Source organism: Callorhinus ursinus, unplaced genomic scaffold (genome assembly GCF_003265705.2).
Source record: "Callorhinus ursinus isolate GAN/ISIS: 27379988/994484 unplaced genomic scaffold, GSC_fseal_2.0 scaffold11, whole genome shotgun sequence".
In the NCBI taxonomy this organism is placed as follows: domain Eukaryota; kingdom Metazoa; phylum Chordata; class Mammalia; order Carnivora; family Otariidae; genus Callorhinus; species Callorhinus ursinus.
The window spans coordinates 41652433-41668402 of NW_027397073.1; the positions used below are offsets into that span (position 1 = coordinate 41652433).

The following is a 15970-nucleotide window of genomic DNA, read 5'->3' on the forward strand; positions in this document are numbered from 1 at the left end:
TTACTTTTACTTAATATTTTACAAATGTAAATAAAAAGCATTTCTCTCTACTTCTGAAAACACATTTCGAAATATATGAACCCTACTGATGACATTTTTAGTCTTTCTGATGATTCTGAATTTCTTCTGTTAAAAAGAAACAGGCCCAAAATAGAGTCACTTACATTAAGCCCTAGCAGCACTTAATACCTAACCTAATTGCAGTTTCAGCCTTTCCCAGGAGTGGAATTTTAAACCAATCAGTCTGGAATTTCTTGATAAAACCCCCAGCCCTTCTCCTTATAGGAAGGTGACCTTGCCTGAAACAATCCTTTCTTTTCTTTTTCTAATAACTTCCTGTCCCAATCCTTTCTGTCTATATTAATCCTTCCATTTTGTACAATAGCATCCTTCCATTTGTTAGGTGGGATGCTGTCTGATTCATGAATCATCTAATAAAGTCAATTAGATCTTTACTCAGTGGAATTTTTGTATAGAAACTTGAGTTTCTATAGTTATATCAACTAGAGCTGGGTTCATTGATTCAAGTTAGCTGATTTTGTGGATTTTTTTAATTCACAAAAATGAATTTATTGCTTTTAACCTTAAAAATTGATATACAAATAACAAGACTAACACATTGAATAACCAAGTAGGATATTGTGATTTATAATTGAGATATGTGTTACTGAACCCAAGTTCAATCTGCTTCCAAAGGTCAGTTCAGTTAGTCAAGGGGATGAGGGAACAGAAGGCAAGCTGAGGACAAAGCAGAAGCTGATACCCCACAACACGCCCCTCCCCCCATGGGATTTGTGTGACATTCCTCAGGCACTCCTGGCTGCCCTAAAGGAAGAACAAATGGTTAACAAATGGATAGAGATTACAGTCCTGCAGGACGGGAGTCTCCCTCAGTTTACAAATGTCCTAGTGATTTACAAGGAAGTAGCCTAACTTCCAGAGACCCATAACTCACTTTCCTAAAGCCCTAACATCACCCTCCCCCGCCTCCATAAAATTGACGAAGGCTGAGGCAGAAGGAAATGTAAATAAAATTGAATTTCTTCTAAACCTAAAGCCCATTCATTAACAAGGATGTGTGATAGGAGGAATGTAACATTCCTCCAGGAAATTCCCAACTGTTCATGTTAGTGCCTCATTAGAGGGAAAAACAGCCTTGGCTTGACAATAACCAGGCCTCTCACAACCTGAGAGTATTTAGCATATGACAGTCCTTCTGGACACCCCCTTTTTCCTAACTTCCCTAACTCCTGAGTATATAATCAGCCATGCCTCACAACCCCGGTGGAGCAGCTCTTTCTGCCCACGGGTCCTGTCCCCATGTTTTAATAAAACCACCATTTTGCACAAAAGACGTCTCAAGAATTTTTTCTTGGTCAGTGGCTCCGGACCTCACCCCACCGAACCTCAGATATATTCTAAAACTTCATCAAAGGGACAAGTTATCAAAGCCAAGAATACAACTTAATTCCAGAAAGCTAGCTACCTGAGAAAATGGCAGACTAATGTGTCAAATAACCAGCTTACCACCTTGGTGCAGGCAGGAGATTTTAAAGGGGAAAGGAAGGGGAAATAAGTCTCAAGGGTTAAACAGATGAAATCAAAGATTAATTATAACTCTTCAGAGGAACTTGTAGGCTCTAGTTGTGGTTATCTGTTTGTCTTGATCAAGTCCCTGGTTGTGGTCACATGATTGTCTTGTGTGTTTTTTTTTTTTAAAAGATTTTATTTATTTGACAGAGAGAGAGGGAGAGAGGAAAAAGGGGGAGAGAGAGAGAGAGCACAAGTAGGGGGAGCTGTATATACAGGGAGAAGAAGAAGCAGGCTCCCTGGTGAGCAGAGAGCCTGATGTGGGGCTGGATCCCAGGACTCTGAGATCACGACCTAAGCCAGGGGCAGATACTTAACCAGCTGAGCCACCCATGTCTTGTGCTTTCGGATTAGTGTCAGTAGCATTCTTTTAGTTCCCTATAGAGCTTTAAACAATATTACTGTCTTGGATACACTTTAAGCTTTAGACTCTGTTTCAGTTACATGCACGAATGTTGACACAGCTTGATTTATGTTGTAGGTCAGGGTTTCTTAAGTACAGATTACCTTACTTTCAAACAATTCAAGGCAGAAAAGAAGGGGGGCCTTCAAAATAGAATTAGTTCTGGTACGAATAAATGTATTTGGTCCTCAACCCTATTCCAGGTACAGAGCTTCTGAAACCCTTGGAATTTCCTGTGATAAGAGCAATAAAGGTGTCTTTTGTTATGTTAATGAGTGACTTCTGGGAAAAGCCTTTAGGTGACCTACGGATGGAGGCTGGTTGCCAAAGGAATCTCTTATCATTAAGAGGCTGGAACTTTCAGCATCCACCCCCAAACTCCAGGGAGGGAAGAGGAGCACCAGGCTGAATAAACTGCCAGTGGTCAGTTATTTAATTAGTCATGACTACCTAATGAAGCCTCCATAAAAACTCAAAATGCAGGGTTCAAAGAGCTCTGGGATGGTAGACACAGAGGTGCCAGGTAAGTGGCACACCTGGAGAAGTCATGAAGCTCTGTGCCTTTTCCTCATATGTTATCCTATGCATCTCTTCCAACTAGCCATTCCTAAGTTATATTCTTTTATAATGAACCCACCATCTGGTAATTAAAATGTTTCTCTGAGTTCTAGCAAATCAGAAAAGATGTTCTAGCAAGTTAATCAAACCCAAGGAGGAGGTCTTTGGAACTTCTAGTCTGTAGCCAGTGAGTCAGAAGTCCGGATAATAATCTGGATTTTTGATTGGGGGACAAGGTAGTCTTATAGGACTGAACCCTTCACCGGTGGAATCTGATACTATCTCCTGGTAGGTCGTGTTCGAACTGAATCAAATTGTAGGACATAGCTGGTGTCTGGAGAGTTGCTTAACGTTCTGTGGGTGGAATTCATCCCCTGTAGTGGAATGGAATTGAGTGACAGAACACCTATTTACCCAGAAATTGCTAGTTGAGGTAAGAATTTGCCATTTGAGAAGATAATTCCATGTTTTGTAATAATATATAAAGAATATCAGTGCTTGACAATACTTTTTAAGTTATCTAATACCTTTCTTTATTTTCATAAAACTGAAGAACAAAGAAGTAAAAAACTTGATTGAGTTCAGGCCAACTGGTTAATGCATAAGCCAAAACTAAAAGCTGAATCCCTTACATCTCTGAATCCACTTTTCCCCCCAATGGATTTCTGCTTCCCAGTATGACCTCTACAACTCATTTTTGAGTGAGCATTCCAAAATATATGCCGAATTAGTTCTTGCTTAAAAACTACAAACATTTTGGTTTTGCCAAATTATGCCCCATCATCTAATGGATACAAATGAAAATTCAGCATGGCATAATGGCCCTTCATCTTCTGACTACTTTTCTCATTTGAATCTCTTGCATTTCTTTCACTGGTATCCCTACCCTCTAGTAAAAACAAATTATGCCCCAATCCCTAGGCATCCATGCTTTTTCTTGCCTTTAGGCAATTTGTTGCCTTTGCATAAAATACCTTCTCTACTTGTCCACAGAGGCTCGGTCAACCAGCAGCCCTAAAAGATCTTTCCTAATCACTCCAGTTTAGTTTAAGTCCTTTATGTGGTTCTGCTCTAAACATGTCTATGATTCTATTATGGCACTTATCATTGTGCTTTGTATATGTTTTGTATTGGTCTGTGTCACTTATAAAATTGGGATCTCCTCTGGTATCTACTAGTGGGCTATTGAATAAATCAGTAATTTAACGTGAGAAAGAATTTCAATCTAAAATGGAACTAGAAAAATCTCATGCATCTACTCTCAGGAAAACAAAACTTTTAAGAACTGAGAGACTGATTTCTTGTAAATGCCTGATTTAGAGAAGACCAAAACTTATCTCCTGACCCAGAAACATCCATCAAGAATCTCTCTCCATCTTCAAGCTCATGAACTCACTGCTTGGACTCTGGCTAGACTCCCTCCCCCAACCTCCTACCGTGCACTCTTTGCCCATAAATAAAATCTACCCCAAACTTTCAAAGGACTTGCCTGTAGCTTGCTACTGTTTGCATGTCCCAAACTGCAATTCTCTGGCTATTCTTGAATTTCGTCAATAAACTCAATTTCTGGTAATTTGAGCTTGCTTCAGTTTACCTTTTTATTTAGATTGACACATGCTACACTACTTTGTCTCCTTTTCATCTTACTCTCTTAACCGTGTATGTGTTCTCATATATATGATTTGTGCATAACAATCTTTGCATGAATACAATCATTAATAAAGCTAGGTATTACCTCTTACTGTTTCCCAGGAATTTACTGCACTTAAAACTTTTATAATCTCATTTAATCTGCACAGCAAACTAATGAGATTGGTGGTATTATTATGTACATTAGACTCAAAAATACAAGTTGCCCAAGTCTCATGGGTAGTGAGAACAGACCTAGAATTGTCTCTCAAGCCTGTTTATCACCAAAGTCTATGTCAAGAGCCATGATATTACACTGTTTTTGTGGTTTTGGATGGTTTGGGATGAATTATAGGTCATAACTCCAAAGGCCTTTATAATACTTAGGAAACAAATCCCAATACAATATTTTCTAAATTCACAGAAATATTTTAGGAAATACTGGGTCTTCTTTTCAGGTAGATGAATACACTAAAACCTTTCCTCTGTAGTTCTTCTGAGCGTGGGTGAAGGTAGAAGATAGTTCAATATTGTGCACTGGGGCCTTATCTAAGTGAGAAGAAAAAAATGCCCACAGTTAATATTGGAATATCATGAGAAAAATCTAAAGAAAACACATATTGTTGCTTACTCAGCATACTTGAAGGATTAAGCAAGGTACTACTTGCCAACTTTGACACAGTCTCCTCTTATCTATCACTCAGCTAGAAGCTGCTGCGTTATAAACTTAAGTAATTTTCAACTCAGGTGGATATTACCACCCATGAAAAGATTTTTCATTTTTATTTAATGATTTATTCTCACTGAAAGTTTCAGAGAAGTAAAAAAAACAAAAACAAAAACAAAAAACCCTACAAAATATCATACAGAAAGAAGGAGAATTTTCCTTCTCTTCAGATAATTATGTGGCTGACTTGGGTCAAATGTTACATGCTTCTTTTGTAGATGTAAATATAGACCTTGATCTTGACTTCTCTGTCCTTGTCTGTTGTGTCTCTAAACACAGTTGTCCCTCACTCCTTCACACAAAAGTGGAATTATACTGTATACATTAGCTCAAGTGTTACAACAAAGGGTTGTAAGAGACAGCAATGGAGCCAGACTGTTCTTAGCATCTCTGTCAAAGGAGCAAGTTACATTCTCAGTTACTTAGTATGCTCATCTGTAAACTGGGGGTAAAAAGGAGACTTAGGTTATGGGGATGCTCTAAGTACCTAGGTCCATATATGTAAATTGCTACAACAATTTCTAGCACATTTTTTAAAAAGATTTTTACTTATTTACTTGAGACAGAGAGAGAGCACAGAGGGAGGAGGAGAAGTCGACCCCCTGCTGAGCAGAGAGCCTGATGTAGGGCTGGATCCCAGGAACCTGAGATCATGACCAGAGCCTAAGGCAGACGCTTAACCAACTGAGCCATCCAGACACAAAAATTTCTAGCACGTTTTAAACTTATTTTATTTTTTTTCTCTTTACAGTCTATCACAATCTTCTGAATTAGAACACATAGATGTACCTCATTATTTTTAGGGATTGCAGAGTATCCCAGAGTAAAGAATTATCATATCTAAATACTTACTCTTCAATTAAATGAAATGAAGAAGTTTTCTAATATTTTGCTTTTGCCAACCATGGGGTTGTAAATGTATTTTTGAAATTTCTTAATGTACTGTTCTTAAATTCTTCAGGCTAGATTCACCGAAATGGGATTGCTAAATCAAAGATAAAAAAAAATTAATTTACTTTGACTTTACTACCAATAGCAGTTCTATCAATTTACACAACTGTCAGCATTTATGAGTGCAGTATTTTTTAACCTTTTTGGGTAGTATCAATGATTTTTATGGCTTCTCTCATAAATACCCATGTTTATTATTACAAATTCAAGTAGTATGGAGAAGAAAAAGGAACCTACTTCAAATTTCCTCACCTCAAAACAATTAGTGTTAATACACGGCAAACAGGGCTTCAGACATTCTGTATTTCATATGTGAAAGACAGAGTGATAGGATAGTCTATAAATACAGACACAAAATCTTTAAAATGGTGACATTATACATGCTATATTTAATTGGAAACTAGTAAAGTTTACTTGAATTAAATAATAAAAAAGTGAAATTGAAGAATTTGATGAGCTTCTGAGAAATGGTTTTCTATCACAAATATTAGTTCCTGCAGTGTATGTTAATTTTCTTTCTTTCTTTTTTTTTTTTTTAAGTTTTCCTAGCATATGTTTGGAGCATCTCCAACTTTAGAGCCTTAATGGGAACCAGAGTACTCTTTTTTATATAAAACTTAAACATTCTGCATTAAGGCACTTTGAATGAAGAGCTACAAAGGCTAAATAAATAAATAAATAAAAGTTTTTCTGACTGTGATGTCAGCATCAGGGGTACAGTGACCAACTTTTCAGACACCAACCTGAGGCACAGTCATACTTGACTTTGTCCAAAAACCACTAAGATATAGTATGTAATAAACATACACAAAATTATATTAACATGAAATATGAAAATATTCTTTTGAAATTATGTTATACTTTTATATATGAAATTATTCTGTATTTTTGTTACATAAATTCTATTATTTAAACAAAAAAACACAAACTACTTAAGAGTGACAATCAGTAGAAATTACTAGTAGGATTATTTAAAAATATGTATGAGAAAAATATTACAACATTTTATATTTCTTTCTTTTGATAAAACAATTTAACACTTTTTAAAGCTATTATATATTCAAATTGTATAGACAACTTAACTGTGTACTGCAAAAAATACACACATGTAAGATTTTTTAAAAGAGAATATAAATACAACAAAGCTAATTAAACAGGTATTGCCTATATCTTATTTTTTTTTTTAAAGATTTTATTTATTTATTTGAGAGAAAGAATGAGAGAGAGAGAGAGCATATGAGAGAGGGGAGGGTCAGAGGGAGAAGCAGACTCCCTGCTGAGCAGGGAGCCCGATGCGGGACTCGATCCCGGGACTCCAGGATCATGACCTGAGCCGAAGGCAGTCGCTCAACCGACTGAGCCACCCAGGCGCCCGCCTATATCTTATTTTTAAGGACTTTTTTTTCTTCTCCCATCAGTGAGAGACTGACTTTAAAAAGTCATCTTTAAAAATAAAATATAGGTAATATCTGTTTTTGCTATTTCTGTTTCTTTTTCCAATATACTTCTCTGAAAGTATACTTCCCTGCAAACTACAGGCATTCTTCTTTTGTGTTGTTGCTAATACTGCATATAGTCAAACATAAAATTCACTTTATTTTTATTTTTTTAAAGATCTTCTTTCTTTCTTTTTTTTTTTTTTTTAAAGATTTTATTTATTTATTCATGAGAGACAGAGAGGCAGAGGGAGAAGCAGGCTCCCAAGGAGCAGGGAGCCCGATGTGGGACTTGATCCCAGGACTCTGGGATCGTGACCTGAGCCGAAGGCAGACGCTTAACCATCTGAGCCACCCAGGCACCCTAGATCTTATTTATTTCTGAGAGAGAGAGTGCACACAAGCAAGGGGAGCGGCAGGCAGAGCAGGCAGAGGGAGAAACAGGCTTCCCGCTGATCAGAGAGCTCAATGTGGGACTCAATCCCAGGACCCTGGGATCATGATCTGAGCCAAGGCAGATGCTTAACAGACTGAGCCACCCAGGCATCCCTAAAATTCACTTTAAATATAGCTCTGTTTTGGGGCGCCTGGGTGGCTCAGTTGGTTAAGCAACTGCCTTCGGCTCAGGTCATGATCCTGGAGTCCCTGGATAGAGTCCCACATCAGGCTCCCTGCTCAGCAGGGAATCTGCTTTTCCCTCTGACCCTCCCCCTTCTCATGTGCTCTCTCTCTCTTTGTCTCAAATAAATAAAATCTTAAAAAAAATAAATACAGCTCTGCTTTTATCAAGCTGTATTAAACTGATAACTAGTATTATCCAAATGTGATGACATCAAACTAATAGGTTCTCAAGAAAAGTGACTGAGCATAGCATCTTTATGATTTTACTGATTTTACTGACTAGCAATAGCAGGTTTTTGTACATTTAAAAATTAGCTAGATCTCTAAAGATGAACATTCATTTTTTGTTTTTTAATCTACAGGCTCATTTTCATAGACTACCTGCTGTGAACAAGTCCCCTTCATTCATAAATTCATCATATAGGCTACCCATGAGAATGATCATCATTTTTAAACACATAAATCATAAAACAGAGACCACCATATTGGCAAAGGCCATCCTATTGGACAGAATCAGTGTGACAAGGTGAAGTGGGATTTTTAACAACTATCAGCAACCAAAAACCATGAGATCTGCCGCAAATATATTTACTACACATAGTGGAAAGATTTTTACATGAAACAGTAATTAGAGAAAATAAAAGAATTTCATGTTCAACGAATCAATTACATACATAGCTACAGCCTTTCTCTGTTCTGAGTTTGTTTGAATCCTTTAGTTAGATGCTGATTTCTACAAACTATGTGCCTCCTTAAAAAGAGCAGTAATTATATGTTCTTAAAAAGTAGAATCCATAATTACTCAATTTGTGAGCATATTGAGTCAATTTTCAGTTTTCCTGACTTTAGTAATAAAACTATACATTTCAAGAGAAATAAATAGCACAATAATTATATTCCTTTACAATAATAAAGGATGCTTTTACTATCTTAACTATTTTCATTACAAAGCATTTTGTATATACATGACAATTATAACATTTCCCATTTATATAAGAAAAACTGATATTAGAGAAAGAAAGTAAAGCCACATGATTTTCAATTGTCATATATTACATTTAGTCAATATTTATTAAATGGATACTGTATGTACACACTCTTCAAGGATCTTCACAGAGGTGGTAAACAAGTTGGGCAAGATCCATGCCTCACAGAATTTTCATTCTATTGAAAAAATATGGATTGTGGACAGTGTCAAAATAAATTACTTAATTAATTATTTTTTAAAGATTTTATTTATTTATTTGAGAGAGAGAGAGAGAGAGAGCATGAGTGGGGTGAGGGGCAGAGGGAGAAGCAGACTCCCTGCCAAGCAGGGAGCCCAACACAGGGCTAGATCCTGGGACTCCGGGATCATGACCTGAGCCAAAGACAGATGCCCAACCGACTGAGCCATCCAGGTGCCATGACTTAATTATTTAATAAGTATAATTTTATAATTCCAGATATAAACAAATAAATTATAGTGGATGCTGGGAATTATGTTACATTGGGTTATTAAAAGTAGGCTTCTTGGGGCACCTGGGTGGCTCAGTCATTAAGCATCTGCCTTCCGTTCAGGTCATGATCCCAGGGTCCTGGGATGGAGCCCTGCATCGGCCTCCCTGCCCAGCGGGAAGCCTGCTTCTCCCTCTCCCACTCCCCCTGCTTGTGTTCCCTCTCTCGCTGTGTCTCTCTCTGTCAAATAAATAAGATCTTAAAAAAAAAAAAAGTAAGCTTCTGAAAATAGAAAAAAATAAAAAATAAAAGTAGGCTTCTTTCTGAAGGTGGTTACATTTGACATATTTAGCTGAGACCTCAATGAAATATAAGGATTAAACCAAAGCATTTAATATCAGAGATTTCTTGTCAGAGGGAATGAGTTTGGCATGTTCAAACTAAAAATAGAGACTATCTGTGGCTGGCTAAAATTGGGCAAGAGACGGGGAGGAGTAGGAAAGGATGGGAACCTGATTAATATACCACATAATGAAGTTTTGGAGAGTCCCTTTTCATAAGTCCTTATTCTATTAGAAATACACACCTATTAATTATCCCTCAACATTAAAAACAAAATCAAAACTTAAAAACATCTGTAAGGAACTTCTTTTTGTTCTTATATTTATCATTTCTTCTTTGTCTCCATTAAGTTGTTCCATTCTAATTGCTGCAGTTGAATACTGAAGGGGTTCTAGGTTTATCTCAATTAAATAAGAGACCCAAAAGCAAAGGTGAGTAAAGAGCAACCCAGGAATCAACAATACTGAATAATTAAATTTTAAGTCAGGAATACATACCTTGACTTGTTCCAGCACAGTGGCTGAAGTGCCACCAGATTAGATGAAATTTATGTCTGCAAGAAATGTCCAGGTTTCATAACCATACACAAAATAGTCATAATATAGTATTATTAATCCAAAGACTGGATACAGAAAGTATTGTATTTGGTTGGGAAATAGGTCAATACTTTATTTGCCTTTAAAATGATGATTTTTTGGGCGCCTGGGTGGCTCAGTTGGTTAATCAACTGCCTTCGGCTCAGGTCATGATCCTGGAGTCCTGGGATCGAGTCCCGCATCAGGCTCCCTGCTCAGCAGTGAGTCTGCTTCTCCCTCGGACCCTCCCCCCTCTCATGCTCTCTCTCTCTCTATCTCATTCTCTCTCTCAAATAAATAAATAAAATCTTAAAAGTTTTAAAAAAAATAAAATGATGATTTTTTTAAAACTGTAATATAGTTATTTTAAGGACAAAGATATTTTCTTTAAGCCATCTGCATCCACTCTACCTTTCTTACTCCTATGACAAACACATTTCTTAACATCTTTAATTGAGATACAGTTGACATTCAATGAAATGCACACACTTAAATTTGATAACTTGATAAATTCTGACATAAGTATACAGTGGCAAAACCAAGATAATGAACATATCAATCACTCAAAAAAAAATCTCCTTAGGAAGTATAGATATGTAAAGTTGTAGCTTTACACTGCCTGATTCCAAGAATTACTACATAGCTGCAGTAATCAAGACAGCATGGAATTGGTGAAATACAGACCTATTGTTTAATGGAACAAAATAGAGACTTTAGTAAATGGAACTGCACGTATAAGATCAATAAATTTCCAAAAAAAACTACTGAGACAAAACAAGAGGAAAATGAAATATCTTTGAAACAAATAATAATGAAAAACTGGATATCCCAACGGATTAAAGGAAAATATGTCAATTATTACTTATGACAATCAATAAAAAATGAGCTAAAACTACAAAACATCTGGAAAAATATTTCACAAACTTGGAGTAGGCTAAGATTTCTTAAATAACACACAAAAAAGCATAGGAGAAAAAAGATGCAACACTGAACTTTATAAAATCTTTTAAAAAGCTATTGGTCCTTAAAAGACATCAATAAGAAGATGAAGTACAAGCTACAGAATGGGAAAAATAATACGTGTGTATCATTTTATTAAATACATAATATTAAACAATAAAAGAAACCTTACAACTCATTAAGATAACCTACTTAACCAAAACTATTTGAACAGAAGATGTACAAACATCAAGTAAGTATATTAAAAAATGCTCCATATTGTTAATCATTATTGAATTGCAAATTAAAATCTCAATGAGATAGCACTATACAACCATTAGAATAATATTAAAAAGTATACAACTATGTTAGAATCTATACATAAAGGGGCGCCTGGGTGGCTCATTCAGTTAAGCATCTGCCTTCAGCTCAGGTCATGGTCCCAGGGTTGGGATGGAGCCCCATGTCCAGCTCCCCTGCTCGGTGGGAAGCCTGCTTCTCCCTCTCCCTCTCCCTCTGCTGCTCCCCCTGCTCATGCTCACTCTCTCTCTGTCAAATAAATAAATGAAATCTTAAAAAAAAACAAAACAATAATCTATACATAAAAAAATGGGAGTTCTGTTTTTGGTCTATCAAATAAATAAATAAAATTTTTATTTAAAAAAAAGAAAGAAACCTGAATTCTCTTTTTAGTATGCTTACTTATTTGCATTGGTATGCTTAAAGCAATTCTGACACTACTGTACTATAAGAAAATGAATAAACACATTTCTGTTATTAGGAACCAGAATTTGCAGTGTAGAAGAAAGAAAATACAAATAAGGAATCTGGAAAGGCAAAAAAGAACACTGAATCTTCAGTTGCAGTTTTAACTAGTGTTATCTATGCAAATTGATTATATATTATTATATATATTTATTATATATTATATATTCAACAATTCTATTCAATATATGCTTTATGATTTTAAGTATGAGACTATTTACTGTAAGTCCTTGAATCTATGGTGCTAGGTGAATGTTAGAAGGTGACAAGGACTGAAAATATTTTGTTGCCTAAAAAAAAAAAGGCCTGTTTGTAAGCATTTTAAATATGCTTAAGTGTGTCTCACTACCTATTACACATCATTGCTTTGTGGGTTTGTGTGCATGTGTTGTACTGTAATTAAGTCTCCATACAAAAAAATAAATATCCTGAACTCTAATATTGCTATTCTTTGTTAATGTATTATCAGACAAAATTTATTTAGAAATGAAGAAGATCCTACTAAATAGATATGCATGTTTTTAGGTTTATATTAAGGTTTCTTTCATTAGAAGCAGACTGTTTTGGCATAACTGTAACTTGAAAATGAGTGCTAAATAAAATACACAGATTTATATTCTATATTACAAAATGAAAAAAATACACATATACATATATATATACACACATCCTCATTGTTACATTTGTATGCATGCATGTATGTTATATGTGTATGAATTTGTGAATGTTATGGGTATATGTGTATGTACAAGCAATCATTCTCTACTTCTATCTGTTGCAAGGATCAGAAGCAAAGAAACCTTAATAGCAATAAATATAGCTACTGCCTGTTAGTTTCTGGTGCCATTCTCCACTAAAAAGAACCCAGAATTTCTTGGATAATTTGCTAATTTCAGGGCTGGGCAGGGTAGGTATGGTCTTGAATATTTTGTTTTGCCAGAATTTAAGGAAGGGTTAAAAAATAATAGGCTTGTGTCATAAGGACATAGGAGCTTGAAAAAGGTCCCACAGCCTAATAATACATTCACATATACATATATACATACATACATGTATACATAAGAATATAAATAAAATTAATAGGCCAAAGGAAAGCTTCTTGTTTATAGGATACTGATTGGTCAGTGGTACGTGGGAAATGTAGAGAGAGTACTAAAATTGTAAAATCAACATTTTGCCAGCATCTTAAAGATTGTCACCAATTAAAGACTGGTTCTGGCAATCTTGAATGGATGCTAAATCTCATGGGAAATTTTGATGAAGAGTGAAATACTGGCATGGTTTTAAAGTATATACAGATATACCTGATTTTATTTTGCTTCACTTTTTTACCATTCATAGATTTTGTGTTTTTACAAATTGAAGGTTCAAGACTTCAGTGGAGGAAGTAACTGCAGATGTGGTGAAAATAATAGAACTAGAATTAGAAGTGGAGCCTTAAATTATCATGTAATCTCATGATAAAATTAAAATGGATCAAGAGTTGCTTCTTATGGATGAGCAAAGAAAATGGTTTTTTCAGTTGAACGCTATTCCTTGTGAAGATGCCATAGAGACTGCTGAAATGACAACAAAGTTTTTAGAATAGTAAGTAAACCTGGTTGACAAAGACATGACAGGGTTTGAGAGAATTTATGCCAAGTTTGAAAGAACTTCTACTGTGTCTAAAATGCTATCAAACAGCATCACAAGCTACAAAGAAATCATTTGTGAAAGGAAAAATCAACTGACATGGAAAACTTCACTGTTGTCTTATTTTAAGCAACTGCCACCAGCACCCCAACCTTCACCGACCACCACCCTAACCAGTCAACAGCCATCAACACAGAGGCAAAACCCTCCCTTAGCAACAAGACTATAACTCGCTGAAACTCAGATGATGGTGAACATTTTTTAGTAATAAAGTATTTTTAATTAAGGTATGTACATTTTTTTAGACATAGTGCTATTGCACACTTAGTAGACTACAGTACAGTGTAAACATAATTTTTTTTTATGCACTGGGAAACCAAAAAATTCATCTGACTTGCTTTAATGCGATATTTGCCTTATTGCGGTAGTCTGCAACTGAACACGCAGTATCTCTGAGGTATGTCTGTACTCACGGATTGTTTCTTAATTGCAACATCAGAAACAGTCACGTACAGTGGAGAAATCAGACAACAATTTTGACTAAGTGATCAAAATTAGGATCATCAATTAAGACTAAGTGGAAATTGTGTGCTTCCAGATGTGATACCTGAGGAAAGCATAACAGCAACTATATAATATTCTCACTAGAAATGTGTAAATGGAATCTACTTATGAAAAAATGTTAACTGACCTGAAATAACTACTTTATCAAAAATTTAAAAAAAGTCTTCTTCAAAAATGTCAATGACATAAAAGACAAATAATGTGGAAATTATTTAGATTAAAGGAGATTAAAAAAATATGACAACTAAATACAAGACCCAATTTTAGTTAGAATCCTGAACTGGAGGGGAAAATAATGTAATAAAGCACATTGGTTTGACTGACAAGTTTGAAATAAAAACTGTAGATTAGGTTAAGTATTTTATCTCAATGATAAATTTACTGAAGTCAGAAATTAATTATATTTTAGTTATATATAATTATATCCTTATTCTCATGAAAAACACATTGAGGTCTTTAGAGATAGGGCAATGATATATGCAAATTAGAGATAATTAGATAGGTGAGAGATAGGGAAAGAAAGAAAGGTTTAGATAGGTAAACAGAGCAATGATAAAGCATGGGTGGTAAAACGTTGATAATATGAACCTGGACCAAATGTTATATAAGTGTTTTTTGTTGCCATACTTGTGCTTACAACTTTTCTCTAAGTTTTAATTTTTTTCTCATTTCTGTATTTTTATTTGGTAATGTTTATATCACTGCACTGAACCTAAATTTTACAGACATTGGATAGCATTAGTTTGGGTATCATTAATTATATGAGAGACTTTGAAATTATTTATATAATGAAAAATTTCAAAACTGCAGTGGAATGGGCAGCTTCACATGATGCCATTTCAATAGTGATTTATTTCAATCACATATTCTACAAGAATGTCACCATCTCTAAATAAGAAATAATTCTTGTGTCTAAAACTACTTTGGTGCCTCCATATTCTGGGAGAAGAACTTAATCTCCAACTTTCACGATAACTGGTTGAATCTCTCCATCTTTTCCTTTAGAGCCTGACCCAAAAGCTACTACTATTGTTTGCAATACTTTTCCTTGAGATTTTTCTAGAAGCATAATGCCTCCTTTGGTTACAGTTTTGCCTGTACTCCTTTCAACTGCAACTTGGTCAAAGAGAGGAAGAAACTTCCTGAATGCCTGTCTTGCCATGACTTCAGTTCTCTGCAGTTTGTACTCTGCTCTCCTGCCACTGCACAAACAAGGAGAAACCCTCCATCCAACCCCTGGGACATGTGAATGTGGGAAAAGGATGCCCAGCACACAGGCAGCTCCTCTAAGTTTTAGTTTTCAAATAAAAAAAAATAAAATTTCAGAAAAATATTTGCTTCAGCGTTTCACTGTTCTGTTCATGATGTTTACAATATCAATGTCTTCTGAGAACTGCAGGCATTGCATGAATGCATGGAATACACTAAAGTATAACTTCACATAGTATTATGTATTATAAAATGTATTTGGGGTCAGAATATTCTAGGTATGTCTAAAAAGGACTGATAATATCCTGTCTAGAAAACTAAGAACAGAACTGCCTAACATATATAGGGACTTTCATGACTTTTAATCTCAAATTTCAATTCTTTGAGCCTATATGATAATCTCATGAAAAATAGTAATAATTTAGTAAATGGAGTAATACTTCTTTTTAATGAGTCTGGACCTCTGATGAATGAAGTCAAAGAATAATTAAATAAATGAAGAGATAACTTATGTTCGTGGACAGAAAGATTCAGTATTGTCAAGATGTCAGTTCTTTCCAACTTGACTGAAATAGTCAATCTCAATCAAGAT

The 15970-nt window shown here is 35.3% G+C and overlaps 2 long non-coding RNA genes across 4 annotated transcripts in view; both read right to left on the bottom strand.

Moving 5' to 3' along the window:
- LOC141373681 (uncharacterized) overlaps positions 1 to 15970 on the bottom strand; it is a 714213-nt gene that overhangs the window by 460357 nt on the left and 237886 nt on the right. The gene's annotated exons all lie outside the window — the stretch shown is intronic.
- Positions 3099 to 15970, bottom strand: part of LOC112835240 (uncharacterized) — a 51343-nt gene continuing 38471 nt past the window's right edge. Inside the window, exons 3-7 of one of the 3 annotated variants that reach the window (XR_012379925.1) lie at positions 10192 to 10247; positions 9013 to 9079; positions 6111 to 6195; positions 5760 to 5892; positions 3099 to 4729 (exon numbers count right to left, since the gene is read on the bottom strand). This is a non-coding gene — a long non-coding RNA (uncharacterized lncRNA). The remainder of the gene's footprint in view (positions 4730 to 5759; positions 5893 to 6110; positions 6196 to 9012; positions 9080 to 10191; positions 10248 to 15970) is intronic. The other 2 variants (XR_012379924.1, XR_012379926.1) reach the window with 2 other exon arrangements.